This window comes from Epinephelus fuscoguttatus, linkage group LG17 (assembly GCF_011397635.1).
Source record: "Epinephelus fuscoguttatus linkage group LG17, E.fuscoguttatus.final_Chr_v1".
In the NCBI taxonomy this organism is placed as follows: Eukaryota; Metazoa; Chordata; class Actinopteri; order Perciformes; family Serranidae; genus Epinephelus; species Epinephelus fuscoguttatus.
The window spans coordinates 38,242,303-38,265,906 of record NC_064768.1 but is presented as its reverse complement, the minus strand read 5'-3'; the positions used below and the strand labels follow the sequence as shown (position 1 = coordinate 38,265,906).

Genomic DNA, 23,604 nt, shown 5'->3' with positions numbered 1-23,604 from the left:
CAGTAAAAAATGAGTTCCCTTCTTCCCTGCTTATTGTTCAGCACAAGCAGTCAATACGTCAGCGTTCCACTAAGTGGCAGCTGGCAGCAGTAGAAGAAACAAAACAATGCGCCGGTGCAGTGTAAAATATTCTTTAAAAATCATATTTGCAAATGTTTTATGAGGAAGGAAATACATTCACCATATTTGTTCGACCTCAAGGACACACACAGTGTTTGGGTCACACACACTGATTTTTGTTTGTTTACAAGAAAACACCCTTGAGTCCCATTTTAATGCAGGACTTGTATTGTTCAATTGTGCTACTTAAGCGATATCACAGGAGAGGGAATGCTGTGGTTCTGATCATCATAGCTGTGATTCGGTCATAGGCACAGGACCGCACGCCAACAGATAATGATTTGTTTGTCTATTTAATCATTTATTTGGCTCCACTAACATAAATAGTTCTGTAACTAGACTGAGACTGGACTGTTGTCAAGCAACACATAAACATTTCTGCACGCTAGCCTGCTATTCTGTGTAGGTCTGCATGTTACCACAAGACAGCTACTGTGTGTCATGTTTATTTATCTGTATGTTTGTAATTATTATGCAACCAGTGAACTAAGGGTCTGTTGACAGTTGCTTTGGTGGCATGTTTGATTTGGACTTAACAGTCTGATCAAACAGTATGTGGTGAGATCGGCTGATGTCATATATAGGCTGACCAAATGTCCTCTTTTGCCCGGACATGTCCACTTTTCACGTCCTGTCCGGGGCGTCCGGGGGGTGTTTATAAATTGATGATAATGTCCGGTTTTCCTTGTGTGTGTGTGTGTGTGTGTGTGTTAGAGTGCGGCACGGGCCGCATATTTCTGTCCAAACCCGAACCGAGCCAATTATTTAATGACTAAAGCACTGAGTTTGTGTCACACAGTTGTCATGGTTACAGGCTATTTAACAGGCCGGGCGTGCTCAGCGGAGAGGGAGACCTCTGTGTTTGAGACGGGAGCGGGCGGCGGGAGGTCCGACGCTTCCAGCGAGGAGAGAGGTAGAAACAAACAGCCAATATGCGTCTGTGTGTGTTATGTTCAGGTGTTGTCACGTAAATAACAGTGCCCAAGCAATAAACAGGACAGACAATAGGATTTATTTATTTTTACACTACATTTTCACTGAAAGCTGACCGAATCTGACCCGAGCCCATCGGGTAGGCCTACCGTCGGGACCCATCGGGCTCATATCAGGTAGCCACACTCTAGTGTGTGTATGTGTCCCCTATCTATAGGGGCCTATCTGAATTTCTGTCTTTGAGAGATATTATTTTGTAATATAACTGATTTTTCTATCCATACATATAAACTTTAAATTACATTAAAATTATAAGGCATCTTTGAGTAAACTGCGAGTATCATTTAAGTAGGCTATCTTGTGGCTGGGCCAAGTGTCCTCTTTTTTGGAAATCAAAATATGGTCACCCTAGTCATATGGGCATGTATGGATTACTGAATGATCCTACTGGGCACAGGCCCAGGGACCCACAGTGTTGGGGGGCCCCTAGCCTTCACCTGCACATGTTCTGACTAGGAAGAGACTCAAAATGACCACAAAGACATGCAAAGGAACTGCAAAGAGACACAAAACAACTACAAAAATGAGTAAACAACCACAAAATGACCCTAAAGAGACACAAAATCACTGTATAATAAGATACAAATCAACTACAAGGATACACGAGATTACCTCAAAGACACACAAACGGACTATAAAGAGCCAGAAAACAACCACAGGGACACAAAAAATCACCTTAAAGAAACATTCAACCACAAAAAAGAAGCAAAATCACCACAAAGTCTGTGTGTCTTGCTCCTGTGTAGGAGAGGTGGTGGGGCCTTTTGCACATCTGTGCCCAGGGGCCCATTGTCCCATCATATGAGCACACCTGGAGGTTTGCAGTGAAGTGGCTTCTTTCCTTCCCTTTATCATCCTCTGACAACCATCCATGATTAGCTCAAATGTTATTTGTGGAAGTATGTTCATCTTTGCGGTGCAAAGGGTAATTAACAGTTAAGGGGAGACACTACAGGTGTCATGTATTGCTTAATTTTGGACTATTTTGCCTCCGTAATATGTCATCTTTCAGACCAGTGTAAAGAAATTGTCCATAACACACATGCACATTGCTGAAACTATTCCAATTCCCTCAGTGTTCAGTGTTCACAAGGTTTTGTCAGTGAACCTTGTGAGCTGTAATGGAGCCGAATTTTGTAACTTTTCTTTTGTTAAATGTTGCTGTTGTCCCTGGCTTCATATGAGCAAAGGAAATCTCTGCTAACTGCTAGGCTAATGTATACAATGTAAAATGCCATAGGCTTGTGCTAATAATGTTAGCATGTTGTATTTGTTTGGAAAATGTGTCCAGATAAAGACAAGTGTTTGTCTGTGAATGCTGCGAGTTATAGTGAAGCTGTGTTTAATGTGTGTTTAATGTGTGTTTTGAATCAACTAAACCTGACAGCACTTCACAGACACCCACAGTTTTGGAGGTGTAACTGGAGAGTGACACAGACACACCACCACACAAGTATAAGTGCTCACAGCGGTGTAGGCTACAGCGTAGGCTCAGCATAGAGCTGACACACAAGTATAAATCCACCCTAAGGCTGAGCTGCCTTCCTGGGGACCTGATATGAGCAGTCATGGAATGCCTCTTGTCCAATCGAAGCACTTAGTTGGAACTAACTGTTGTATAATGCTACTTAGTAAAGTCGAAGATTTAACTGCCTGTTTCACCACACATGCTAACTGCTTCTTTCCACTCATTAATTGTCATTAGGAAGTCACAGCTGCACGTCTGGCCCCGCAAGACTTTTACATCACCACTGATCACTGACACGAGCGCTGCTAAAAATGAGGGCGCCCTGAAAACTGTCAACATCTATAATATCCAGCATGTTCCAGGGACCCTGTCCAGCCCTGGCCCCCATTAATCACTCAGATCTCATGTAAGAAGAAGCGGCACCTCTGACAACAATCAAACACTAGAAAGGCTTGTTCGGAGATATGGTGCAAGCTCCTGATCAAAATAAAAGTAAAAAAGAATCTTCACAACCGTCTGTGTCAAACGAGAGGAGAGAAAAAAGCCCGAGCATTACAGTGGTTCCCATTATAAGAGTATCATGCGGTGCCCTGAGAGGCAGACAGCACATTTAATTGAACCGACTCCACAGAATAATACCGCTCTTTTGCTCACAGCTCCACAGAAAAAGGTTGCAATGTGATTGCACCAGCAGCTGGAGAAATGAGTCTGCAGTCATTACGGCTGCTTGTAAATGCATCCAAGCCAGCCGGCGCCACATCGATTTTTCTATTTCTGATTGGCCCTCTGTTATTGCCCAGAGAGCCCTGCGAGAGGCTGGCGGGGCGAAAACGCTGAGCTTAATTGATGCTGTCATGGTACGAAACAGGTTATAGTTTTTCACCCGGAACATTTTCTTTCACTCCTCTCACTGTGGCAATTCTGCTCTACTCTCATATATTTAAAAAAAAAATACAGGCACAACAAGCACAACTCTGTTTATATTTATGTGGCAGAGGCAGAGACACAGCTGGTGGTTATTCTTCCATAAAATTCCTCACATTCTGCTCCGAGCTAGAGTAAAGCTTTAACGTCCCACAGGGCCAATTCAGCCTACAGACAGCAGTCAATAATAATAAATACAAGGAGAACACACCAGTGAATCAAAACAAAAATCAATACAATACATACATAGACATACATACAGTGCATTACTGTACTGTACTGTGCTTAATCAGAGGAAGCAGCAAAAGAAAAACTAGAATTACTGCCTCGCTGTTGTTTCCCTCTGCAAACCAGTCAAGTTGCAGTTACAGTTTACATCCATGTCTGTCCAGACTCATATGAAGCCATGACAGTAGACAGTGTTTTAAATGTGGATGTTGCTGCAAAGAAATATTCTAAAGCGTGGACGCTTCACACGTCTTCACACACCTTTTCAAATGTCTCCCCTTCTGTTCCTGAGATATGATGTTGACTAATGGCCAGAGAGTGTTTTTGCTGAACAATCTGATGTCACAGTGAAGTTAACCTTTGACCTTTTGGATATAAAATGTCAGCACTTCATTATTTTATCCTGTCAGACATATGTGTGAAATTTTGTTATAATTAGTGTAAGAATTTTTGAGTAAAGGCCAAAATCGTCAAATTTAAGGAAATTCCCTCTAGGCGTTCGTGAGATATTGCGTTCTTGAGACTTAGACAGACAACCCGAAAACCTTTGAAACCAGGAGGCACCATATTACATCCACAGCTACTGCAGTAACAGGCCAATTCACAGTTTGTTTAAAAGGATGATATCTGATGGAATAACAGACCTCATGTATCTGTTTGTGTCACCTCAGGGAGGTAAAACCTGTGCAGTAGGATGACCTGAGTTTTCTGTGTGGCTCTGACTTGTGTCTGATAAGTGTGCTATTCGTCTCTTTGGTCTTAATATACAGTTGTATGAAGGACTTCTTACCACTGGGCCATGACTCTGTTCTTTTGTGTGCAGAAGGCTGACAACAACTTATTAGAGTCAAGTGCTAACTTAAAAATATAACTGTCTTTATAATGTAATATAATAATACAACAGTCTCACAATCGTTTGTGTACAAGATAAATAAAAGTTGGGAAAGGACCCTGAGCAGCCGTGTCTCCTAGAAATTAGTTTTTATACAACTATTTTGCAATATTAATACATTTGTTAAGGGACGAATTATGTTTTCTAATAACATTATAAGGAAATGTTGCTAATTAATTAAAATGTTGATACTGGATGTATCAACAAAATGTTCACTGATAACTTATTCTAGTTGTTTTCCGCCACATAGGCAATCTTAGAATACACTATCCACTCATAGTGACTACAGCGTTATTTTTCATCGCCATTTTTGGTAACATTTAAAGAAGTATTTCATGCTGGAAAGATGGTATTTTCACAAAACTGGCTGTAGGACGTTAATTGGTACTAAATGACCAAAGAAAATGGAGAAAAGGAGGCTTCTGATCAAGAGGTTAAAACCTAGCAGTACCAAAATGAACTGTGCCGCACCGGACCAATAAATGCTCCAGCTGGTGAGTGACTTAATGCAAGTTGGTTTCGGCTGGTCTGAAAACAATATGGTGGCCGGCTGGTGACAAACAATCACATATTGCAGTTAAACAGTAAACTAGAATATGTGTCTGAAAACATTTGAGGGGAGAAATAGACAACATTAGTAGCGCTGCTTCGTTTTACCGTTTGATCTGAGACTGCTCTCAGTTTGAGAGAGTGAGAGGTAGATCCGCCTTTATACTCATTGCATCCGTGGTGGTGGCGGGCATCAAGCCCTCGGGAACAGCATGTTTTGAAGCTAATTTTACATCATGGCCAAATGTGGAATCACAACATCCAGGTATGTCACATGATGCCATGGTGCCCATAAAGACTTTTCCCCACAGACTTACATAGTGAAAGAGGAGTCTATAAATCAGTAGATACATTTATTTCAGTGTCACAACCCGCGTGAAATGACTCATTTCACTATAAAGATTTGATCTATTTGAAAGTCTAGAGGAGCTGCACAATTAAATAATTTAATCTCCATTAAAGTTAGCGGAGCGCTAACCTGGAAGTTAGCTGCTCAGTCGTGCTCGGCCGCTGCAAGTCTCTAGTGCGCTTGCTCTTTGGGCCCCACAACGCATACGATCTGGGTAATTTCATACCACAGAAAATGAGCTTTTTAAGGTTCAGGCGCCACTGAGCAACTTTCATAGGAATGAAAGGGGCCCTGCCTCCAACTATGTACCCAGTTCTCTTTACATATGCATTGTAGGCGTACAAAAATGAAGAGGTACAATCTGTAGTGGCATCTGTGGCATTGAGCAGAGATCTGTGCACTGGGAGGGAAGTTTAGCATCATTCATTTACACATACTACCATCATTGTTATCGTACAAAGCTGGTTGAAAATTGGCAAAGCATCCCTTTAACCAAAATCACAATCTTTCCCTGACCCTAACATAAGTGCTTTTGTTGCTGCTGTTCTGTGGACATGAACCCCCAGACCTGTGTCCACCATCAGCTTCGACCAACTCCTTGCAAATCCATTACTACATAAATGTATTGTTTCATTAATTCAAAGTAACGCTGTCTCTGGACACAGTCAAGGCAGCGATTAAATTGTCACCACAACTTAATTATGAAAGCATTTCAGTAATATACAAACATAATTCCTCGGAGACAGGATTGCCCTGAGCAGGAAGATGAGAGTGTACTAGACAGAGAACCATTCACTCAAAGTCTCTCTCTGCTCCCTGACAAAAAATCAATTAACCAACAAACAAAATTAAAACCCTTCTTCTAAATGACAGCAGCCAATGTGTGAGCATGTGTGACTGAAAACAATTCATCGGTGAAGAGCAACCCTGTTTTTTGTTTCTTTCCAGATGCCTCAAAATAAGATTTAGCAGGGTCGTTATGCATCTTCACCCTCCCTCCTTGCCTTATAAGCTAACTGGAGGGGCTCCAGACTTTCCTGTGTCATGGCTAAACTCCCTCTTAAATATTTTTCATGACAAGCGAGGTAATCGTTTAATGACTTTGGAGATATGACGACTGGAACCACATTAAGGAGTCTAGCGACCTTCTGCAGTTCCAAAGACTGAGAGATGAAATGACATTTAGTTGTGTAGCACAGCTTGTCGGGAGTTCACCCCCAGGACTCTTCCTCTCCTTTGATAAGATTGAAAGATTTACGCACTGCGGCTTCATCAATCAGCCCTCTACCCTGCCTCAGCTCTAAGAGAGTTCATGATTAAAATCGTGTGCATCAAACCTTAGATACAACTTCATTTGACAGTTCGGCGTCAGACATATCACAACTTACAATCTGATGCCTTTTCTGGAATCATCTCTTACTTTACCTTCCACGTTGTGCTGTCTCCCTCATAAAAGGTTAGTGTCTTCTGATCTCATCATTGTTTAAAGGTATGCTAAGATGAAATTGGCAGTTATTCTTTGTTTTTGTTTGGGAGCAAACTTTGTCCATTTGGTGTTTTGCCTCACTGTATTTGTGCAATTGGCAATGTGTCTGCAATTTTTGTAGCTCTGTCTTGGATGCATGGTCTGGTACCTGGACGCTATCTTTTTACAAAGGTCCCGATCTCACTGAAGTGGGCAGAGTCTCTGCAGATAAATCACCACGACACAAATCTAGTGGGTCTTAAGTGATGACTGAGAGGGATAAATTTTGTATGAGTCTAGACATTGTTTTTCAGGGAAATCCTGCATAGTGAGGGATCTAATAATCCAAGGTTTATTAGAAGAGAGATGTACACGTTTTGTAAGACCATATTTTCGCAATAGGTGATGTAACATGACAATGTATGCATGCATGTATGAAAAGGATTCTTTAAAAATGCTCCAGTTTGTCAATCCAAATCAATTTCTGAAAACAATCCTCAGGTCCCAGTTGTTTCTGTCCTCAGTTGGCTGACAGACCGGAACTAAATGAACAGCGTTATGATCGGGGGTGCCAAGAGGAGCTTCGCAATAAGATTTGTAGGCTCCCCTGATGGTCCCGTAACAAAGGTCTAGCACCTCGCCATGTCTCACAGGGCAGGTAACGTACTGAAGAAAATGACTAAGGGATTTAGAGCAGCGATTAAAATCAGAGGATACTGCAAACGCTGCATTACTCTAATGGTGACTGATGTATTGTCTAAGTTTGATTTGGGGTGGGTATAATAAACCATGAGAAATGACTGTGGAAATTCTCCTGGCAGATAAAAAGGGCAGAGAGCTGAACAACACAACCTGGTCTCACAGAAATACGTGAAACATCACATTATGTGGTGGTGGCACAAATGTGTTAAAATGGTGTGCCGGCTCCACGGAAACAGTGCCAGTGGAGAGTCAGTTAGGATTCTTTGTTGTGATGGACACACAAATTCCCTGGTTCAACAATGGCACACAGTGGGCGGTGGTTAATGTTGGATGCCATAGGTAGTTTTAAGAGTGACAAGCTCTGCGTATGGAGGAGGTCGGGATGGGGATGGGTCAAACAAACATACGACTTTCACCCAGGTCCTTAGTGTTCATGCCATGTGTAAAACCAAGTGAACTTTGAGTTATATGAAGGTATGTCATCAGCATATTTCTTTTCCTGAACCTAACCTACGTAACTTTACGTTAAGTACTAACGCCATTTGTGGGGTGCTAATTCATCAGATATCATACAAACTTTTAACTTTACGTACTTACATCCTTTATGTAGTTATGTCACGTTACATGGCGTATTTACATCACTTTACAATGCACTTACGTCCTCTTTGTAAAACACAGCATTTTCATATAACCAAAACTACAATCATTTACTAAACCTATCCGAGTAGTTTTGGTGCATAAATCCAACCGTGCTGCCCAGTACGCAACAGTCATAGTTACTTTAATGGAAAATCTTTTTCACACACCAAATAATGCAATGTTAAGTGGTCATGGTCATTTAACATATTTCTGTAAGATCACGTTGGAGGGTCCAAATCTCAAACGCTGTGACTTTGCATGTGCTGTCAGTCCCTCCATCCTATTCCTTAAAGACTGTATGTGCGCTCCGTAGTCCACGTAGGCCACTCCTCCCCTCCTTCCTTCTTGGTCCTGGTTCTCCAGGGGTACTTCCCATGGTCTTCCTTAAAAAAAATTGCCAGCATATAACAGTGTGTTGCTGTGTTGCCATCATGCCAGAATTACAGCACTGAATGAGAAATCCTTGGCTGTACTTGAGTGTGGTCAAACTTCTGCAGGCCAAACAGGGCCGTAAAAAAGACCCATATCACGAGAAAAAAGCTTGTGACCCTCATGATAGTACAATGACAATGGATCAGACAACAGGACGGATAAATCCCCCTTGTCCACGCAGGGAGTATCAAAGAAACAGACGAAGGAACAACAAAGCAAAATAACAAACAAAGGGAACTACTGCTGCGGGTCGCCCTGAGTACAACTGTGTTTGAAAGGCATAAGGGAGGTATCTAAATCAAGACAGAATCCATTGAGGAGAGTCAGGGGAGAACTTCAACAACAGAAAATATTCTTGTTATGGCTACTGTACAGCTTTGCAGTCTGAAGGGACTAATTAAACTATTTGTCCCTTCAGACTTAAGCTTTTTGAAATGGACAGAAAGATTCAAGATTAACTGAAACACATGCTGAGCAAAGAGTGGGAGCGATGCACAGAAAAATGACGTCAAGACATGAGAACAGAAATATTCTTGTGGTCGGGGAGAAGTGATTTGTGGTAGAGGAGTAGGACGGACAGAGGCAAAGAGGAGATACGATCTCAACAGAGGTATCGTGGAGTGTGTGGCAAGTGTGTGTGTTCTCCACCACGCCTTATCAGTTGAGAGCTGTTGGCCCTTTTATGCTAAAGGGCACACACACACACACACACAGTCCTTCACACACCTTTTCCCCCTCTGGCTTCATTAGCTCAACCACATACCGAGCACTGGGAGTAATTGGCTGCCCTTTCAGCCTCCTAATGGCTAGAGGAGAGGAAAGGAGAGGCGAGAAGAGGAGGTGAACGGGCAAAATTACTGTCATTTATTTAAAATCTCCACAAGAAATTAATTTCCTTACGCCTTTTCATGTAATTTATCCTTTTTCATTAGCTACTTAAAGGGATTGTCCAGATGTTTCAAAGTGAGGATGTATGAGGTACTGCTCCATGGTCAGCGTATTACATACAGTGGATGTCAGTCAGCATGCCCCCCCTTGTTGAAGAAGCAGAAAATAAGAACCACTATGGCAGCTAAGAAAAACACAATTTAATCACCCAAGAAAATCTACAGCCACCTGAGTGGACACTATATAGAGAATATTTTCACTGCTTTACCATGCTGTCAGACTGCAGATGTCAGTGTTTAACCGTCAATCGGTTAACCGCTGAGAATACTTTTGACCAGTTACACATGTCTGTCAGTAGGTTAATTTTGCCCACCCACCAAGCCTGGTGAAAACTAGTTAGTGGCGCTGATGCTTCAGCGATTAGTGCTTGCACCGCTGTCCACACCCCAAAACGTTGCTATGGAAACTTTGCCGTGAGTAAGCACTCAATTTTGAGCTGCACAACCCCTTTAGCATCACTGTTAGCTCTGTTAGATCTGCAGTTTGGTGCAGCACCTGCAGTGAGGTGGGCACTGTGCCGGACCGTCATGGTGAGGAGGGAGCTGAGCCAGAAGCAAAGCCTTCAATTTACTTCTCCGTTCACGTCCCAACCCTCACCTACTGTATGGTCAGGAGCTCTGGGTAGTGTCCGAAAGAATGAGATCGCAGATAAAAGCAGCCGCAATGAGTTTCATCTGTGGGGAGGCTGGGCTCAGCCTTAGAGATAGGGCAAGGAGCTCAGACATCTGGGAGGAGCTCGGAGTAGAGCAACTGCTCCTCCGAGTTGAAAGGGGCCAGTTGAGGTAGTTCGGATCAGGATGGCCCCCAGGCACCTCCCGTTAGGTGTGTTCTGGGCACGTCCCACTGGTAGGAGGCCCTTTCTTTGGCACTTCAAGTTCTCTTTTGTGGTGTTTTCCTGTTCCTACTTAATTTGTTTTTTATGCTTTTATTAGAAGACAAAAGGAGCAATCACAGACCAGTTCTGTCAAATTATTCCAGACCAGTGTCGTTTGATTGGATTCACTGGAGACAGTGCAGGTAGCCCCCCCTACAATGAGGGATTTGAACAATCATGTTGCTTGAGCTCCATATCTGATTTATTTCTACCCATTCAAAAGCAAGCAACTGCTGTTCACTCACAAAAGGCAGAGCAGCAACAATCCATCCTCCCGGGTTGCCTCATAGACTGCGGATGCTCTAACAAGGACCAAACTCATCACTGGCTGTGCTCTAAGCTACACGGAGCGTCACATTGGGATTGATTGGTAACATCTTTGGTTCAGGCACCGTCTACCTTCAGCAGAGCAGCTGCTCTCTCGGCCTTATCGCAGACTTTATGAGACTGGATGTCTGACGGGCAGGAGACGCCCCTCCCAGTAGGATCAGGGCAGATTATGGGGTCGGCAGCGCGCATGGGAAACACAGACTCCGTGTCCACCCATGCAGGCCATGTCCCACTCATCCTACTTCCCTACATATGAAAACACAGCCACATAGAGAAGCTTACAAAGCATGAACACATGGGATGTTCTCTTCAGAGTGATTCTAATTCTCACTGGTTTCATAATAAAGACATAACATGCAACTATGTCCTAGGCACATACACTTTTGGCTCAGGCCTGAGAAACTGCATTGGGAAACAGGCCGCATACCTGCTGGAACAACAGAAAGCCTTCACACCTAAACAAAAAAACTGACAATTTTTTGTCTTCCTTCTTTTTTTTTATCTGCTGTGCAGAGTGGTGAAGGGATGACGTTTTTGTTGGCTGACCCGAAAAATACTGTCATTGTGGTTCACTCAACAAAAACCCTATGGGATTTTTTTTTAAGTTGGACTTTGGATTACTGCAGGACATGAACTCTATCACAAAGAAAAGTTTGTGGACTTACACGCAAGATTATCTTCACAAATGAACACCACTTTTATGTGTATGGAAACCAAAATGCAATCGCCAGGAGTAAAACGCTAACGTTATGGTTATTAATGAACTACAATACTGTCACATGACTTTAACATCAACACCACATCAAGGCTGTAAAGCCGTGTTCATTGTGATGACACTCTGTAGCCTCAATTAGACACTTGTTGTCGCCTTAAACTTCAAAATTCACAAGTGTGTTTGTGTTTTTGTCAGTGGTTTTCTGACCAGTGTGAAGTGAGCGGGGCTCATTTGGAACAAGTTAATGTCACAATGAAAAATCTGATCTGACAAAAGCCACAAGTCCTAATATACAAAAATGTTTTTATGTGTTAAACTTTTAATTAATAGCTCTGAATGCTTTTTTTTTTCGTGCCTATTTTTCTATTAAATACCTAAGATTTTAAAGTTCTCAGGCCTAAAAACAAACCAAAGTTGACGACAGAAGAAATCTAGAGTGAAGTCCAAACTCATGACACATAATACCTGAGTCAAGTCCAGAGTCACTGCAGACAAGTCCTGAGTCAAGTCCCAGGTCAAGTCTCAGGTCAAGTTTTGAGTCGAGTCCAAAGTCAAAACAGGCAAATCCCAAGTGAAGAATAAGGTCATGACGGGCAAGTCCCAAGCCAGGTTCTAAGTCAAGACAGTCAAGTCCTGAGTCAAGTCCCAGGTCAACACACACAGGTCCCAAGTCAAGTCCAAAGTCACAGTGGGCAAGTCCCAAGTCAAGTCTCAGGTCAAAAGACACAAGTTTTGAGTCAAGTCCAAAGTCAAGACAGGCAAATCCCAAGTGAAGTATAAGGTCATGACAGGCAAGTCCCAAGCCAGGTTCTAAGTCAAGACAGGCAAGTCCTGAGTCAAGTCCCAGGTCAACACACACAGGTCCCAAGTCAAGTCCAAAGTCACAGTGGGCAAGTCCCAAGTCAAGTCTCAGGTCAAGACAGACAAGTTTTGAGTCGAGTCCAAAGTCAAGACAGGCAAACGTCAAGTCAGGTATAAGGTCATGACTGGCAAGTCCCAAGCCAGGTCCCAAGTCAAGACAGGCAAGTCCTGAGTCAAGTCCCAGGTCAACACAGACAAGTCCCATGTCAAGTCCAAAGTCACAGCAGGCATGTCCCAAGTCAAGTCTCAGGTCAAGACAGACAAGTTTTGAGTCGAGTCCAAAGTCAAGACAGGCAAACGTCAAGTCAGGTATAAGGTCATGACTGGCAAGTCCCAAGTCAAGGCGGGCAAGTCCTGAGTCAAGTCCCAGGTCAACACAGACAAGTCCCATGTCAAGTCCAAAGTCACAACGGGCCAGTCCCAAGTCAAGTCTCAGGTCAAAAGAGACAAGTTTTGAGTCGAGTCCAAAGTCAAAACAGGCAAATCCCAAGTGAAGTATAAGGTCATGACGGGCAAGTCCCAAGTCAAGGCGGGCAAGTCCTGAGTCAAGTCCCAGGTCAACACAGACAAGTCCCAAGTCAAGTCCAAGGTCACAGCAGGCATGTCCCAAGTCAAGTCTCAGGTCAAGACAGACAAGTTTTGCGTGGAGTCCAAAGTCAAAACAGGCATGAGTATAAGGTGATGACAGGCAAGTTCCAAGCCAGGTCCCCAGTCAAGACAGGCAAGTCCTGAGTCAAGTTTAAAGTCACTGAAATTGTGACTCTACTCTGACTTGAGTCCAAGTCATGTGACTCAAGTCCAAACCTCTGCCTAATAGCATAACATAATGGTGATAATGGCTCATGGGGAAGTGGTATTTGCTAATTACTATTAACAAGATTACTAAAGACGATATGTAACATAACTCATAAAGAATAAACAACCATTTCCTCCCATTATTGTGTTACTGCCAGACCAAAAAGCCATTTTACATGGAGCCTTTCTGTCCGTCTCTTTGCTATGCTTTTAATGATTATGCTCTTTTTTCCCCATAAAGCCCTCAAGAGTTGTCCTTTGAGAAAATTCCACTGGCCTTGCACATCCATCATGGTGCCAGGGGCTGTACAAACAGCAGACCTCTGCGGGGAGATGTTAACCCGACTCAAGGCCTGGAGGTCCTCCGGCTCCACTGAGGTCTCCGAACATCGGGGGCATTCAAAGGTTTTACTTGTCTCTCTGGATGAAAGAATGAAAGCTCCGAGTGGGCGAGCCTGTGTGTTTCTATCCCATGATCCAACCCTGACCTGTGCTCACATGGCAAGACGGAAACCTTAACACAAAGTGACTTTCAGGTCATGGACCTATAAATTCCATGCATACATGCAGTCAGGGACATCTTGTCTTTCTAGAATTTCTAGCAGCGCTGTGCGAGAGCAAGGTCACCTATAAGAGCAACACTACGTCGGTTGTTCTGTGAGAGCCTGCGATATAGAATGCATAAAGAAGGAGAGCCATGCATGAAAGAGCCATTGATGAGGGATAATAATGAAACTGTTTCCTTTTCTCTCCGCACAACACCTGCCTCATTGAAACACACCTTGACTACGACATCTATCATTTGCTCAGTGCTCAACGCCTCAGGGTTAAAACCTCTGTGTATACAAGTTATGAGTGTGCGTGTGTGCAGGCAAGAGAGAGAGAGAGAGTAGCACTCCAGCGCACATTTATCTTCTTATGTAACAACAAGACTAGCATTAGCACATACAGGCTAAACGCTGCCCAACCAAAATATCAGCAGCAGCAGCAGAATCGGGCCTGTCCCACATCCCGAGCAAACTGAGTGGAGCCGACTTCCTCAATACATGATCCCCAAATATAAATCAATTTATTCATGCTGCTCCACCACACTCTCATTAACCTGGGGTCACACCCAATGACGGTCACATTATCAGACCTCTCATCACTCTTTTCGTTATTACCCTCCCTGAATGACAGCTACAGTGCCTTTCCACCAACAACTGCTGCTCATATGACTCCTTTGAATATCCCTGAGTGGATAGATTGGGTGACTTTCTGCACAACATTTCCCGTCTTTGTGCTTTACACCAAGTATGACGGGAACCAGTTAAATCTGAAAGGATTATACGCACGGCGTGCAGCAGCTGGGTGGCATTTAAGAAAGAATATGTAGCTGTGAATGTGTCATAGCCCGAGCCTGAATCAGCCATAAACAGGCCTGCTATCTCAACGAAGAGGAGAGCAGAAGTCCTGTAGGTGACAGATGGTTATTAGAGATTATATACATCGAGGGCCACCAGGTCCCTGCCTTTTATTCTATTGATCTAGTCCACAGTGATGGAGATTTCTAATATGGATCAAATCACATTTTACAGGATACATGAGATGCAGAGATTGCAGCTATAGGAGGACTCAGGCTAATGGAGCAGACGATAAGCTGCATTATGACCACACTGGATGGGTGGTAAGGCTGTTATAACCCTATTATAAAGCAGTGAGACAGCCTGATTTAAGATCCCTTACCTGGGAGTGGAGAAAATAACTTTGTGCCTCATTTCACTCAAGTGATTTCATGTAAAGAGACGGCAAAGGTGGCAAAGGGTGATAGTTGATTGAAATCTCTCTGCAATTCAACAGCTTGTCTGTAATGTCCCTCTATAATGTTGCTATATGAGAAGATAGTCAGTGTAATAATTACACACACACACACACACACACCCTGCAGTCCCAACAATAATAATAAAGCCCTGTAAGTATGAGTATGGCAGATAAGGCAGCAGCTAAGAGGATGCAACTCAATCTCTTCCTATCTCCCCCTTTTCTTCCCGTCTGCCTCTCTCAGGGAGGTAAGTGCACCTCATGGCTGTGAGACAGAGGAGCAGTGCTGGAAGATCCAGAGCACCACCATGCGCATCCATCCGCGCCTCCTGTCCCGCGTTAAGATCATTCATAAAAATGGCAGGCCGATGCCGCTGTCATCCTATTGGCTGCACAAAAGAGGATTTTTATTTTAGTGATTAATTCGATGAAAGCACTCCGATGATGATGATGATGATGATGATGTGGAATGCACATTTGCAAAACATCTGTCCCGATGCGATGAGACAAACTGCAGGGGGTCTACGGGAATGTTTTCAGGTCAGATACTCTCGGCTAGGCTACACTCGCTGGTTATTGTCACCACACAGCCGTGATATGCACCGTTTCCGCGGGGAAACAAAAGCGCCTGCGTCGCTGTTCCTAAATTATCATCACCAGCGGTGGCATTACGGGAAATAATATTTTAGGAAGGCTAAACATCTGCGATGTAATGTCGACCCTCTGTCTTACCCGATGGAGCCGAGGTGGTGTCTGTGGTGGGGAGAGGGGTGTCCCTGCTCCGGTTCAGCGGGGCCGGTGTGCAGGACAGCCGGGTGGAGATGCAGGGATGCTCGGCTCGCTCCGGACGCTTTCCTCCGGTGCTCCTGCTGTACAGCGCTGCTGGATCTCCGTCTGCTTACTACTGCTGCTTCTTAGTGCACACTCACTGACTAGCTGAGTGACTGACTAAGTGGCCCTTGGCTACAGCAGCCGAGCCCTGCAAACCATGTTACCGTGCAGGCGAGAGGCAGCAGAGATGGTGCTGCGGTGCGGAGCTGCTGCTGCTGCTGCTGCTGGCGGTTCCTCTCCTCCAGGGGCCGGTCGGGACGGGATGGCAGCGGAGGACAGTGTGTTTAAGTGGTGAGCGCCGGTGGAGTGGATTTAAACGGGGGGATGGTTTCGTTGGGATTACGTGGTGGGGGTTTAATTAGACAGCGCTGCGCCTATTGGCACCGACGTTGCGCACAGCCCTCCTCCTTCTTTCCTCCCCTCTCCATCTCTCCTTCTCCTCTCTCTCTCCCAGTAACACAGATAGATGTGTGTGTCACAACACAGAATGATGGCGCACCATGCTGTGTGTATAATATAATTTCCTGCGCCACACTTTTGCTCTTAGTGATAGATATATTTGGGTCCACAAACACGCATATAATGTTGATATAAAATATAAAATTCCGGATTTAGTCAGTAGAAAACAATCTGTGATTATTGTGCACTGTTGCATTTCTACAGTCAACCATTGTGGTTTTGCTAGAGCACCCCAATAGGATTAGTGTCTTAATGGAGTTGGGAAATTATTTCATGATCTTCATCATCTTCCGCCCGACAGAACAGCACAGAAGTGGAATAATATATAATTGGATAACACATATGAGTATGGATTTTGTTGAGCTGTAATGCAAAAAAAATATCTCTAGGCTCTTAAATTCTCAGAAAAATCTGCAAAATAAGTAAAGAGAAAATTAGTGTTTGCATCCAGAGCCGGGTCTAGCTCATTATTATCATTATACTTTATATTTATTTATAAATGAATACAAACAAGAACAAACACCAACAAGAAATCAACACACATAATCAACATTGCTAATGAAAAATAACAAATGAAATACCATACGTGCAAATTGGCAAATTTCAGGCTCTATTTCTTCGTCTTTTCTTTTTTTGCTTTGTCTCTTTGTTTACCGCATCTCAGATGGCTCTTGCCTTTTCATTTCCTCTGACTCTAAGGCAGGGGTTTTCAACATTTTTTAGACCAAGAACCTCTGAAGTGCCGCACAGTGATTTAGCATTAGCTAGCTCACATGGTTACACAAGCATTCATGGGGAACAGTTAGCCTATCACTAATGTTGTAAACTGTAAATTAATGTTTGTTTTTTTATTTTTGCTAATATGTTGGATTCATGTTAAAGTACATTTTCAGATATATCTTAATTATAAAAAACAGAAACATAATGTTAAATTCAAGTTTAAATTATCAGACAGTAATTGATGGCCCCCTTGCAGTAAGTCTAAAGACCCTCCGCAGACCCCCCTGTTGAAGGACCGGGCTCTAATGCTCTCCACACACTCCACTCCACCTATCAATGCTAAAGCATGTTCCGACTGTGATGATCACTCATTGATGAACACATCGAGGCAATATGCATTACCAGGACTAGAGATGGTATCCCTACTGCGGAGCACCTGTTAGCATTAGATCTTTGGATAATTTTTCTTTTGTGTTCAATTTTTTTTAATGGGGGGATTGTGCAATTTTGTCACCCGTCCTTGGTGACCAACTATGCTGCTCGCGGGATGATCTGCTGAATTCACTGTCCACTACTGATGAGCCGATATTTGGAGACAAACTGTTGAGCTAATTCTCCAGTTGAGTGTCATTAAGTCACTGCAGGAGAAGAGAATGCGATGAGATGATGTAATTAAAAGAGCGCCACTCAAACCAAAAATGAAAGAAAACAGTGGAAAATGTTGCTTCCAAACGATTTTGGCATGATGACAACCAGCCATTTCCCTCTTGTCAAATACCGAAGCTTTGTCAGTGATTTCTGTGTCAAAAAACAGCGCACATTGCCGTGGAATAATTTGCACCAGGTGGCAGCAGTTGTTGGCACAGTGGGCAACAACCATACTCATCAAATACAGCAGCTTTGTCAGTGGATGTCTGTGTCAGACACCAACATAAAAAGGCACCTTTTGAAGCGTTAGTCCGAAGTCACGCCCCTTCCGGTAGAGCTCATGGGACCTTAGATCGGAAAAAATATGAATGGCAGTGAATGGGGAGAGCAATATTATCTTTTGTTCCCGTTTGAGTTGCGACATGAAATCTAAATATGTCATTAATGAATTTAAAACATAAATTTTAAGGTCAAGAAAGTCATACTTTGTGGTAAAACTGTTGAGATATAAGCTTTTTAATTAGAAAGACTCAAGAGTACACAGGAGGAGGTCGCGTATGTGACGTCATAGCTTTGGCTCACTTCCTGCAGCTTGGCCTCCCCGCTGAAATTCCACTGTTTTATGATTAATCGATTTATGATTGAAGATGTCTGTGTGTTTTGTGCCAGGTTGCAGTCACTCCAAGCTGCAGGAAGTGAACGAAGGCTATGACGTCACATACGTGACCGCCTCCTGTGTAGTTTTTCTAATTATGTTTTTTCAAAAGCTTATATCTCAACAGTTTTACCGCAAAGTATGACTTTCTTGACCTTAAAATTTATGTTTTAAATTCATTAACGACATATTTGGATTTAATGTCACAACTCAAACGGGACCAAAAGATAATATTTCTCTCCTCATTCACTGCCATTCATATTTTTTCCGATCTAAGGTCCCATTAGCTTCACCGGAAGGGGCGTGACTTCGGCACTCTATGTCTAGCATGTTTCAGTTGTGACGTATGTCACATGACATTACATGATGTTAGCAAGAGCCGTACTTGTTACAAACCTGACCACATGCTTTTGAAAAAACAAAGTGTTTTACCTGCGATGTAAGTTTATTATGCATCTTATGAGAAGAAACTGTACATTTCCTGTGAAAACTAGGTTTATTTTGAGAGGACACAACAAGTGGAAAATGACACACCATCCCCTAACGTCCAAAACTGACACAGGAGGGGACCTCCCGCATCATAATTTGATGTTTAGGTCTACTGACAAGCTGCAGTATGTGACAAGTTGGGATCAGAGCGTGCTGTGGCCCAAAGAAGCAGCTGTAAAATGGTGAAAACATTATTTCCAGCATCAAAAATACACTGAAATGACACACTAACTTTTTCACCTCAGCCAAGCATAAAAACATTTCTGCAATATCTCAACTTTTTTAATTTCCGGCATTTTTCATGCACAATTTGAAAATGCACATAAAACAGTTGGAATTTAATTGCACACACTGCTGTTTACTTTTGTAGCACAATCTCTGTGTTTGTCGTACGGCAGCACACACACAAACACACACATACATCTGGCAAAGAGGCTTCAGACCTGAGTCACACACTGGACAGTCTGTGGATATTAGCATTGATGGGATGAGCTGAGCACCAGACCTCACACACAAACACACACACATATACAAACACACACTCTGAGGTGCGCCATCTGAGCCAGACATCAGCCATACTTTGTCACACCTCACAGAACCTGAGGGAGCTGTGGGAAGGTATTTATTAAGTCCAAAGGTTGGAGATGACTCACAGATGGTGGTCTCACTGGACTAAGTTTGGTTGCTCATTGAAGGGACAGCTGGCCTGCGTAACCAGCGCTAGTCCAACAGGAAAATCAAAAACGACACATTCCTAAAGGGAGCACGTAAGCGCTTGGAGCAGAAACAATTTCCTGAGACAACGTATGCCGTGATGGATTTTAAACGACGAATGTGACGCACAGAGGTCTCAGGGATGGTCAGCTTTTTAATCAGCCCCTGTTGCGTGTGATGATCATGTCTCATTAACCCTTAGTTATTTAGACAAGTACTGTGTGTGCTCTCTGCTACCACATTCACATCAGATTCAGTTCAGTTGTATTTCACAGCTTGATCAGAACATCAATTGCCGAGCTCTTCAAACAGCACAGAGATGATTATGTGCTGAATGGAAAGATTGTGAACACGAGGTGAAGGCTGCTGCAAATACAAAGCTGAAAGTTATGTGTCTGATTAAAAGGAATGATTTATAGATGAGTGTTATTGCCAAGATATCATACACCGGCATATAAATGAAGGAGAGGAGAAGGAATCACAGCAGGTTGGGCAAATTAAATGCAGAATGAGATGCAACTGGAGGATGGCAAGAGTAGAATTACAATTTCCATGCACAGCATGGGTTTCATATCATGCACAAAGGGGAGGCAAAGTCTACTGTGTTCAAAGTTTCAAGCCAGATGTTTGGGTGGTGACGTTGTATGGTTCCAGGGATGTCCAATGAAGTATAAGTATGAGAGACATACTATTTGAAAGTCTGTTAACAATCTAAAAGCACAACTACAACCTTCAACCATTGATTTTTCTCCTCTTTGAATCTATTGTGAAGCTTCAACATTAAAGATGCTTTCACAAATGCCCTGTTTGGTTCGGTCCAGTCAAACTTAAGTTCGTTTGCCTCCTCAATGCAGTTCATTTGGGCAGGTGTGAACACAGCAATCACACTCAGGTGTGCACCAAAACAACCGGACCGAGACCTTCTTGAAGAGGTGGTCTCAGTCTGGTTCCAAAGGAACTCTGGTGCGGTTGGTTTGTGGTGAGAAGGTGTTCCGACCTGGATGTGAAGCAACTGCAGTCACATGACACATTGTTTGGGTTAAACATGAGCATGTTACAGTCCTGGCAGACTCACAAGTCAGTCTTGAGACGCTTTGCTTAACTAAAGACTGATGTCTTTCTCCCTGATTTTGTGTTTGGATGGGCGGATACAATTCCAGAGTTTAAAAAAACTCCCTACGTTGCAGAACCAATAGTAAATCTGCAGGGCGGTCCTTCGGTGGCTCGCTGAACTCTTATGCTTGTAAACATAGTCCCACTAGAAACACGTGTAGCGGTACAAAATGGCTCAGTCGTGCTCGCAGAAAACGCTGTCAAAGTTAGTGGATGTTTGTCGCGTTTGCGGCGACACATTCTCGCCAACTAAAAGAAACAAACATAATCTTTTACAAGGCCATGACTCATCCATCTGGCCGGGCGATAGAGGGAATCGCCTTGTTGTTTACAAATACTACTGGGTAGAAAACCAGCAGAGCTTGTTTGTAAAGTCTATAAACACAATGACTGAACAAACATTACTATTTCTGTGTGCACATTTAGCTGGGCTAACTGTTAGCTGTTAGCCGTTAGCGGTGTCTGTAATAGGTAATAACTCATTAAACGGTCCATGAAAAAAAATATTTTTTCCAGCGGATATCTTAGTTACAACATGACTGAGCTAGCAAAGCAGCTTTGTGTTGCTATGTGTGGTATTTATTCAGTTTTGGGAAATCACGATGTCTAGAAAGCATCAGCTGACAGGGACAGCTAACAGCAGCAGCAAAGCTAACATCAGGACGTCATCTGTTAAAAGCCTCCCGTTGTCGGATACGACATGAAACTACTCCAGTTAGCTCAATCATGTTGTAACTAAGACATCCGCTGGAAAAAATATTTTCTTCACGGATGAGCACACGTTTGATAAAATGGAGTTAAATCTCTCGGCATCCATTTTCAAGCTCTCTGTGTGTTTGTTTCCTTGCGGATGAGAAAAGGGGGAGCGCACATTTCCGAGAAGGCGTGTCCTTTTCAAAAATGCAAGAGGCGTTGCTTTGTTGCCGGCCATTTTCGCCGGTGTGTTAAACACACTTTAGAAAGGATGTCCCCAGACTATCAGAAGGCGGAGATCTCTGATTGTCTGGTGGCGAGACTACAGTCCTGGAGGATTATTAATGTGCACCTCCTCCTGTACTGCCTTAATATGCACATTCAGCACATCCAATGCATCAAAACATTGTTTTCTAGTTGGAGCCGCGTTTGCCTCGTTTTCAAACTGTATGCTTTGACTAAAATGAACAATGACAGCAATATAGTCCACGATGAGCAGCGCTAAAATCAACCTGCGTAGTTGTCCCTCCATTGTGACATTAGAAAGTGTCACATTTATCTTGCAAGTGTACTCTTCTTCAACGTTTGCTTTACTTCCTGGATTTTTCCCACATGGAAATTCTGACCAATCAAGAGCAGCTTTCTCACACAAGGCATTTGATCTGGTCCTCTTGTAAATGCTGCCGTGAGAACATGAACCAACTCTAGGCAATTAGACAACTTTGGAACGACATGAGTCCCTGATTCAGACCAGAGGAGACCACTCTAGGGCTGACAGCAGCCTAAGAGTCAACGCGAAATTTCAGCTTCCAAGTACTGGTCCAGAAGGAAGAAAGCATTAATTCAAAATATCTTTGACACCTGTAATAATACAAATAGCTATGATGCAGCCTATATAACAACCACAGGTATTATTCATCAAGAGTTTAACAGTCATGTCTCCATGTGAGATGCATGCATGTGTAATTTAAGGAGCAGATTGAGAAAATGAGTTTTCAGGGCCTTTAATATTACAGAGTTCTAATGCTAATAGCAAGTGTTGTTGTTGTGAGACTCATTTATCTTATAGAATATGCACATTAAACTCAAGGGACACATCTGCCTTTATTAGACAAAGAGATGAAAGGAACCCTCAGTGAGAGATTATGTTGAGTTGCAGCTTGTCAGGACTTCAGCTCTCTGTGGAGATGTGTATAAATAAATTCATGACTTTTCTAATTTAAGTTGGTGTATTAACATATTTTTAAAGGGGTTGAGCAGGAGAAAACAACAAGGTGTTTTCCCAAAAGAATTCATTGGATCGATAAGATTCACTGATTTATGCATGCCCCTCTAAATCACAATATAATCAGAGACCGTATAAATATAATGTCACTGTTTTGAAGCCTCAAGTCTGGCATTGTGACTGTCACCATCTTGGATTTATGGAGCCAGAAGTGACCGTGTTTGGACAAGAGGGCAGAGGGCAGAGCTCGCTAGCTGCTAGCTTGGTTAGCCTAGTGCAGGGGTCAGCAACCTTTACTATTAAAAGAGCCATTATCTGACAAAAATAGAAAAAAAAATCTGCCTGGAGCCACAAAACAATTTGAAAAAAGGTAACAGCCTATTAAGTCTAAATTAGCCCATCAACATTATGAATAGGTCTTAATAAGCATTCATTAATTTGATTTACTACAAGCTGGCTACTCTGCAGTGGGCTGTTCATAATTACTTTGCAGCATTGGTGGTGAAAGCAAATCAATCTGTGCACACATTACTAAATCCTCTACTTTTCCTTTTCTGGAATTTCATGCTGTTTTCTGCCTCACCATCCTGTTCAAAAAGTGCAAGCAGAACGTTGGGAGAGAGTTGTTTCACCCTTAACGTGGCATCTGGGTTGTAACAGCACTGAAACAATAGTGGGGTTTCCATCCAAATGTATCAAAATTTTTGAGCGAATTTTGTTAAAATGCACAAAAGAAAATGCACATTTATGCCCGTTTCCATTCGTTATTGTTTTGCGATTATTGGGAATCAACAGGAGAGGCAGTAGGTGGCGCTTCTCGTGAAAATTGAACAAAATAAAAACACCCCCGTAGAAGAAGAGTGCGCCATGAGATGACGTCATAAGAGAGCGTCTTATGCCCACTGTAAACAACAACACACTCAACTGACACTCAACAACTGACCATGGACAGATTCCTGATAAACCTGTCGGC

At 43.0% G+C, this 23,604-nt stretch overlaps 2 protein-coding genes across 9 annotated transcripts in view; both read right to left on the bottom strand.

The window, feature by feature from the left end:
• The window catches only part of LOC125904620 (hippocalcin-like protein 1), a 58,869-nt gene extending 42,529 nt beyond the window's left edge, over positions 1–16,340 (bottom strand). The window contains exon 1 of the mRNA XM_049602180.1: positions 15,817–16,340. The gene's annotated coding sequence lies outside the window, so the exon portion shown is untranslated. The remainder of the gene's footprint in view (positions 1–15,816) is intronic.
• zgc:91944 (uncharacterized protein LOC436941 homolog) overlaps positions 1–23,604 on the bottom strand; it is a 142,281-nt gene that overhangs the window by 95,330 nt on the left and 23,347 nt on the right. The window lies entirely within an intron of this gene.